The sequence below is a fragment of the Scatophagus argus genome, chromosome 5 (genome assembly GCF_020382885.2).
Source record: "Scatophagus argus isolate fScaArg1 chromosome 5, fScaArg1.pri, whole genome shotgun sequence".
Taxonomy (NCBI): Eukaryota; Metazoa; Chordata; class Actinopteri; family Scatophagidae; genus Scatophagus; species Scatophagus argus.
The window spans coordinates 27,192,748-27,201,926 of NC_058497.1; positions in this window are offsets into that span (position 1 = coordinate 27,192,748).

Below are 9,179 nucleotides of genomic sequence, written 5' to 3' on the forward strand. Positions count from 1 at the left end.
GTTAATTATTTGATTCCTCTGCTTCGGTATCGTAAAGTGGCCAGGCCCTCCAGAGGGGGCAGCCAGCGATCTTTTCTGCCATTTTAATCACTCTTTGCAGAGCTTTTATTTATCTTCTGCAGAACAGCCTGCATACCACATTGAGATGCAGTACATTTAAAGGCTCTTGATGGTTGTCCAGTAGGAAGCCACCAAGATCTTCCTCTCAGTGTTGGTCCTCCTGTGCACTCTCAATAAGGAGAGTCTCCGCTGTACTGTGTGGAATTTAAAAGCCCTACCCTGTCTACACATGCTCTTTAATACAGATGGGCAGGTCTGAGGTCTGTAGCTTGTTTCACCCTGAAGTCCAGTAGGAGCTATTTGGTCTTCATGGTGTTTAGTGTCAGATTATCTTAGAACAAAACCTTGACAGTCTCTGTATCTTGTCTCTGTAGGCTGACCCATCTCCTTCTGAGATGAGCCTGAAGACTGCTGTGTTGAGAGTGGTGGTGAGCAATCATAGGTGTACAGAGAGCAGAGCGATGGACTAACCCTAATCCTGTGGTGTGCCGGTGCTCAGTGTGATGGGGGAGGAGATGTTTTAATCCTCTGTGTGCAGTCTCTGAGGAAACTCTTGATCCAGATGAAAGAGGGGAGGCCTAAGTCCGACTGTTTATGAATCAAGATGTCTGGGATGATGGTATTGAAGGCTGAACTGAGGTCAGTGAAGAGCACCCTCATGTAGTTCCTCAGAGGTTCCAGATGACTAGGCACTGCCTGAGTTGCTATGGTGATGGTGTCCGATGGTGTTGACCTGTTGGCTCTATAAGTGAACTGATGTGTGTCAAAGGAGGGAGGAAGGCTGGCTTTGATGTCCTGCAGGAACAGTTTCTTGAAGCACTTCAAGATCAGCGATTGGTTGGTCAGGTGCTGTAGTGCCACATGGGTCATTGTGTGCTAGATATGGTCCTCTGTTGATTTCTTCTTTCCTTTCTCTCCTTAATACCCTTCCAAAGTTTGGCTCTCACAGTGCTCTACTGTGCTTTGTCTCCTGATCTGAGGGCGGTGTTTCAGTTTTTAATGAGTCATTGGACCTCACTTGTCATCCAGGGTTTCTGGCAGGGAAACACTTGGATGTGTTTGTGGACTGTGATGCTGTCTGCACAAGTGTTGATAATTGAATTGAAGGGCCTTCCTCAAACTGTTTCCACGAAGTTGGAAGCATACAACAATGTTTTGGTGTGATGAAGAATTAAAACTTCCCTTCTCTGGCAGTGAGGGGCCGAGCCCAACCCCTCATAAACAGCCCCATACCACACTTGAATTCAATCATTTTAATTTAGTAATAGAGGTGTGCCCCAATGCTTTTGTCCACATATCAAGTCCAGAGGACTTGCATCAGAAGAAATGTTTTGGGATGTTAAACAACAACCGGACTTTCGTTTGGATAGAAAAACAATTTGTTTCCAAACACATTTTCTACTGGGAACTGAATTTACGGTCTGAATGTAAATGGTTACCATCATTTTAACTAGAAGTGGATAGTTATCTTTAAAAAAAACCATGAATGACAAATTTGAATTTGTTCCCTTTTCCCTGAAGGAGTCCAAACACAATCAAAGAAAAGTTTAATCATCATTAAAATACACTACATCGACTAATTATCCAGCTCAACTGAAGACTAAAGACACAAGTGTCCACAAGGTAATGGCATTGCGACGATGATTTGTCCTGTTTCTAATGAGATAAGTTCCAGTCATTTGCTGTTGGGACAGTCATAAAAAGTTCTACACTTGACCAGATCTTTAATTTAGTTCACTTGTGAGGAAATAACCTCCACCCGATCATTGTCCTCTGAGAAATCATCTCAAACAGATGCCATCTGAATTTAAACAACCCCGTTTATTAAAAAACTCCTGCTTGCTTTCTTTCAGATGCTTCAACACAACAAAAATTTTTCTTCTTTGAACAGCCAACAGAAACCTGGAAGACGTCCAATGTTCAGTAAACGCCACACAAATGACACAACAAATCATTTGAAGCTGATATCAGTGTTTTCTGACCTGCATCCTCTATGGATCATGTAAATCAACTTTGTGAACATCTTACCATCATGGTAAAAAGAAGCCAGTGAGTACTGCTGGTAGGAGAGGATGTGACATCATCTTCCATCCAACCAATCATCTTCTGACTGTGGAGATGAGACTATTGAAAGATGAAAGATGAAAGTGACATATTTTGTCATTGGAGGGAACTCACTCCAACGAAATTCGTGCTCTGCATTTAACCCACCCAAGTGACGTGCACACACACACAGCAAACCCGGGGCAGTGGGCGACCGCGTGCAGCGCCCGGGGAGCAGTGGGGGTTAGGTACCTTGCTCAAGGGTACCTCAGCCATGGACACCGGGACGGGGAATCGAACCAGCGATCCACCGGTTACGGGTCCGACACTCTAACCACTGATCCAGACGTGATCACCCAAATAATGATGTTAATTATCATTATGCCGCATCATGACTGTAAGTATTTTAATAATGTAACATTTTCACCTTATTTTATCACATACATTCAGTACGTGTCACATCCAGTCATTTAATATATGATAATACATGATAATGATCAGTTTTGTTCGTTGACAGATATTTAATTTGTAGAAGGCGGGTCTTCAGAGACAACATTGAGCACTAACTTTTAATTGTTAGTAGTATTCATGTTTTCTCTTTGTCTAACGGGAGGAAATCACCTCTTTGTTCACTACATCCGCTGAAGATAAGGTTTAGGGTTAGAGTTACTTTATTAAACATCTTCAGTTTCTTTTCTCACCCTGCTGATCCTGGTTCTCCTGGTCAGATGCACAGAGCAATGAAACTTAACATCACAGAAGTCAGCAGGATAATCAGGTTAGTCATGTGGTTAGAAACACTGATGCCAGCACAATGTCTCCTGAACAATTCAACAGCCCCTAAATGCAAGAGGATTCAGGTTTGTGTTGAGTTCTTACATGACAGCAGAACAATATTGTATTGAATGTGGTTGACAGAGCAATAATGATTTGATTCAGTTTGAGCCCTGGGCTTAAAAATTTAACAACCGCTTCATTCAAGTATCTGAGATCATGACAACCACAGTACAAATCAAGCAACTCATGAATTATAGAGAAAACAAAGTGTTATGCGTGTGTGTACAGGAAGAACAATGCTGTAGCTCAGGAGGATGGAGAACAAGCTGAAGGGGAATATGTTATCGTCCTGTGTGAAGATAGGACTAAAACATATCATGGAGCTTCAGTTGCACTTGCAGGTTGGTAAACACAGATATCTGGTCTTTGTAGTCTGTCATCTCCTTTCTGTTTCTGTCCTTTCTGCAGTCCTCTTCAGTAGTGTGTCTAATGAAGCAGAAACGTCTTAAAGACAGCCAGACAGTTCAGATGGCACCTAAATGAGTCTGGGACATCAGCTGTTGGTTGCTGACAGGAGATTTCTAAATTTGTGTGAAACCACCAGTCGCGACAGAGGAGAGACAGCGTGCCAGATGTCACAGATGTTGGTCTGCAAGGCCTCTAGTGAACTTTAAAAGCTTTAAAATAATGCCATGTAAGAGAGCTGTGAGACTCTTCACCGCATTTTCTGCCACTGAAAGCTTTTGTGATGCGCTTATTGATTTATTAGTTTACAGTTTTTGTACAGCAGAGAATATAACCTGACTTTCATTATTCATTATGTGTATTGTCACACATGAATTACATACAATATATGTGATTGTCTTTTTTCACATATTGTGTCTGTTTCCACGTGTGGAAACAATGACAGCACCACTGCACATGTGAAATTTTTAGAAGTTTGGAACTGAAACAAATCAGCTGGTGTGGAATTTAAAGTGACTTCTGAAGCTGCTCCTCATCTCCACCGCAGGCTAACAAGGCTACATTAGATGCTATTAGCATAGCATGAATTTCCAACCAGATTGTCAGGGGTCGAGTTACATTGTCGGCAGCGTAGGCACCATGTTTACACAAGGAGAAAGAGTGTGTGGAATGATATCTGTTAAATCAATGGAGCAGCATGAGAATGTTTTCATTGAATTAATTATTGACTATGACAATTCAAATCACTTGCTTGTACATTTCATTAAAATACATACAGTAAATCATCATCGTTGGGAAAGGACACAATTCATTCAGGTTTTTTTTTTCAAAATGGTTGTTGTTTTTTAAAGATAGCTGCACAGTTTTTTTTAAAGAAACTGGTAAAAACAACAACAACAACATATCTCCTAAATATTTCATTGTCTAAAAGAAATCTCTTGTCACTTTATCTAAATTAGAATCTGTTCATGTCACTGAACACACAGCAGTGACATGTAATTTATGAATGATCCATTATCATGCATTTCACTTCAGTTAGCTCTCACTCTAATGTATGATCTCTAATAGATAACAAGTCATTAGCATTCATTAGGATGCTGTACCTATAAGTCAGTTTGTGTTGAATGTTTTATGAGTGCTGATATAAAACATCAGTGAACATTATCTGTTCTTGTGAGCCTAGTTGAACGCTGCATTACTGATGTGTACAGATGAGCTCCACTAAATGATACTTTTCATATCAAAACTGAGTGAAATTCCTTTATGTAATGTGAAAAGGGAGCACATACAACTGAGCTCAGAGAAAGTCTGCAGCTGTTCCCTAATTTGTTTATTCAGTCACTTCGCTGATGATCTCCTCCTACAGGCACACACTTCCAGTGATGTCCACTGTTCAGGACGGCCAGCCATTCTGTTCAGGGTTGTGCAATTTGCACCAGATCTATCTAGTGCTGTTGTGGTTGAAATCACAGGCTAAACTATAAATCAAACACTACAGCAACTGATTCTGTGTCGAGAACACGCATTATGATGAAAATTCTGCTGTACTTTGGGCTGCTTTGGCAGTGAGGTATAATCTGTAAGCAACAGCAATAGTTTGAATGGGGAGAAAATGAGTGCGAGAAGATGTTCCTGAGATGAAGGGACAGATGGATTGGTCCGTTTTGTCCAAGAGGCCTGCCCCTGTTGGTGCAGTGCTGCCCTGATGTGTTGGACCCAAAGATATTTCAAGGACAAAAAACAGAGGTAATGGGTGGAGGTTGTGGTGCAATCAATGGACTGAAGGCAGACAGAGAAGAGACTCAGGGTTTGTTAAAGACCTCCTAAGATTCAGACATTCAGAGGGAACTCCATAGAGATGCAGAGGAGGCAGCAGAACTCCAGAGTCCTGCACTACAAAGTAGGATATATTTTTCTCTATCTGAGTTAACAACCTTAAGCCCTCGAAGTACACGAAGGTGGTTATCGTTTCAGTAAGACAACCCAGGCTTACCTAATGCAGCCACAAGCACATTCACCTAAAGGAGGACGTGTTTCCTGCAAATGACCCGTCACCAGAAACTATACTATGTGACCAGATACTATAACGACACTACGATACCGTGAAACTATAATATCGAAGACAGACAAATTAATTCATGCTAAAACCAACATAGCTGCTGTTGCCAAATACAGCGAGGACGGCAGGAAAAAATATGTAAGTGAATAAACGTGTATATTACTATTATATATTACTGCTCAAACATTATAGCAAAAATAGACCTGATCATAATTCCATTAGTATAAAAACATTTCACATCATAGAGTCAAGAATCAGTAAATGATCACAGGCTCTCTCTCTGTCTTTCTTAAGGTTCATGTGGTGACACTGTGTGGAGTAATGAAGCTGTCCTCCTGATAAATCCTGAGCTCCTTCAGAGCTATCAGAGCTCAACAGTTTCCTCTCTGTCCTCTCCAGTTTTTTTAGTTTTGCTACTTGAATATCCCACAATATTTGCAGCAGTGACATTAATGTGCCGCACAAGGAATTATTTACAATTTTGAAAGCTAGTTTTTATTCATAACAGAATTACAGACTGTCTACAATACAGACAAAAAAGCAGGAGTTTTTTCGTAGTTTGGCCCCCACAGCAGTGCAGTTGCTGACAAAAATAATGGACAAGGAGGCAGGCCTATGGAAATTTACATTGTACCATTTGGCACCTAAACCTGTTTGGTTCAAGTGATCTGTGGTACACAAAGTAGGCCTACAACTCAGCAAATAAATGCATTCACTTGAGCAGAGGAGAGAGGATTCCTTTTCTGTATCTGGGCACACTTATCTCTCAGTTTATAACAAAACATGGATGTACATGGAAGTATTTTGGAATATAAATTTCTTCAGTTTTGAATAGGCATGCTCTTGGGAAAGTATTTGAAACCCACTTGAGGAGAATTAGTGCTCATGAAAACCTCAATCTAACTCAGCCACCTTATGAATAATGGAAACACTAACTAGTACAGCTGTAAGACTGGAACCTCATCCATTTTGCATCACACATATCCCTCCACCCCTCTTTCTTTTCTTTTCTGTCTATTATTCCTTGCATCCTTTATTTCATATCCTCCTCTTCTTTTACCTCTCTACCTCCTTTCTTAATCCTTTTTCATCTCTTTTCATTGTCTTACTGGCAAACCTCTCTCTGACTTTCTCTCTCTCTCTCTCATTTTACTTCTCCAGCAAACTTTTGTTTTCCACCCATCCAGTTTTACATTTCTTTTATATGACTTCATCTTCTCTTTCATTCCATCCATATTCCATCTCTTCTGTTCACAGTATTTTGTTTTGTCTCAAGAGTTTAAGATCATGTGGAAACATGCTTTGATTTAATTAACCATGTGAGGTGCGTCATATGTTGTACAGTGCACAGAAGAGCTGCACACATGGGGTTGGAAAAGGAAAAAAACAGAAAAGAGTGGTACAGGCAAATAAAAATATTTCCTGTGGGTGTACCAGGTTTGGCTGGAAGATGCACCAACAATCAAGGCCAATCACATCATATCTGACTGAAACTGGTCATCATCCTCCTGGATCCACACTCTTCAGTTATGGTTTACGATCTACATTCATCAGTATTTTTAGACTGTAAAGGCCCTTGAGGGAAACTGATTTGTTATTAGATTAGATTAGATTCAACTTTATTGTTATTGTGCTAACCTCTAACCAGAAGTGCAAGAATGGTATTATTCATGTACAATGTACAAGTGCAAGTAATGATACAATATCATTGTTGTGCACTAGTAGGCGCAATTTGGTTATTGGCAAAAAGGATCAATGATTATGGGAATAATCATTGAAGCAAAATCAGTGTATCCTTTATACACATAAAAATCGGGGCACCACCCTGTCACCAGGGACCAATAGCCAAATTAATAAGTGGGAACTAACAGTCTCTTAAAATTATGAAGGATGATTCCGAGCACTGGCTGTCATGAATTCAGCTGTTATTACAAGTACATTCACAATAACCACAGACAACGACAGGTTAAACTATAACAGGATTTATTAACCAGCAACAACCATCCAGAGATAAGTATCACTTTGTAATAAACACTATTATAATCTAAGTTTTATCAACACACATTAACTATTAACTAGGGATGACACAGGTACAGCAACAAGAGTATATCTATACATAGGTGTGCATATATACAGGAGTGTGTGTGTGTGTGGGTGTGTGTGAGTGAGTGAGAGAGAGAGAGAGAGAGAGATGGTAATGAAGACACGTGAGTGATGTATCAGGAAGAACCAAGATGGCAGAGGGATGATGCGGGGGGCGTGTCCCTCAAAGTCAAGACGGCGGGTCATCGTGTAAGTATATATATAGCAGCAGAGTGACACGCAGGACGTGCAGCTCAGAGCCAAGATGGCAATTGCCCACGATGTGGCAAACAAAGACTACAAAGGCAAAGACGCTCGAGCGTCACGTCTCTGGCGAGGAGATTCGTGATCGCGTACTCGGACTCATGCCCATGTAAAAATGTGAGAGAGATAAGGATAGAAGAGGAACTTAAAGAATTAAGAACCCAGTAAAGATCATCACTTCAGTTCTCCTGAGTCTCACACTATCACCACACAATAGCGGAGTCAGTAAACCGAAGTTTATCTGCTCAGATATTGGTCTTTTAACTGCTGACGCGTGAGCTCACTGAACTGATGAGCTTGGATGATCGGTAACAGATTTAAACGAGTGCAGCACTTACAAATGAAAATCACTCATCAACAATTCTATCTTAACAATGCCTCCGCCCAGACATAAGCCTCTTACTGTGAGTTGCTCCGGTCCTTCGGAGTTGGAAAATGAATAGTCTGCTTAAACGTTCACAGCGCTGTCCTCAGCGGGGTGCTGGTGGTCTGTTGTCTTGCTCCTCTGGCGATGCGGCGTATTAATGTGTTCCTTGGCCTGACCACCACCCTGGTCTGCCAATCCAAAGGCAATCCCAGATGACCACACAATGTTGCAGGGGCATGTCAGCCATGACAGCCCTACAACATCCAGAGTCCTGAGAAACTCAGGACGGATCTCACGCGTAAGAACCATAATCTTAACACTGATGCTGGTTCTGGACTGGTGAAGGCCTGACTAAGGGTGGAGCACATCTGTTATTAGAAGGTGGACAATTTGCAGGCCTTCTGCTAGGGGGAAACGGAGACTTGATTTTCAAGTTTTTAAACATTTTTCTTTGTTTTTGACTTTAAGTGTTTATATGACACTGATTTACTTTTTCTGTGTAGTGGCTCAAAAAGGGATCTTGTAAACAAACCTCTCCTCTCCCCTGACCTGCCGTGATGAGAGAGGACAGAAAAGCGAAGTGTGGATCAGTTTCCAGAGTTTCTGAACTCTCCTCTCCAACAGCCTGACGATAAGAGAAGTATTACAGAGGAGGATGGTGGCTAATCATGCTGGTCTGGAGATATGCCTCACTAATCTGGCCTCTCCTCCCTCTTCATCTCTCCATCTCGCTTCAGTCTCAGGATTTCTCATTATCTGTGTGATCCCCTCTTTATTTTTCATAAGTCTCTCTGTCTCTCTCTCAGGGGCTGCAGGAGGTGATATGTGCACTGATTGTGACTGTCAATTTAATTCAATTTTTACACTACAAGCAGGAAGATTTTTACTTTGTGTGTGTATGTGTGTGTATGTGTATTGCTTGTACTTGTACATCCATGTGCATGTATGATGTACAAGTGTGTGTGTCTCAGTGACTTTTTTTACTTACATGTTACTGTATGAGAGCTTGCATGGACTAGTGAGTGTAATCTCTGTGTGTGTGTGTGTGTGTGCATGTGTGTG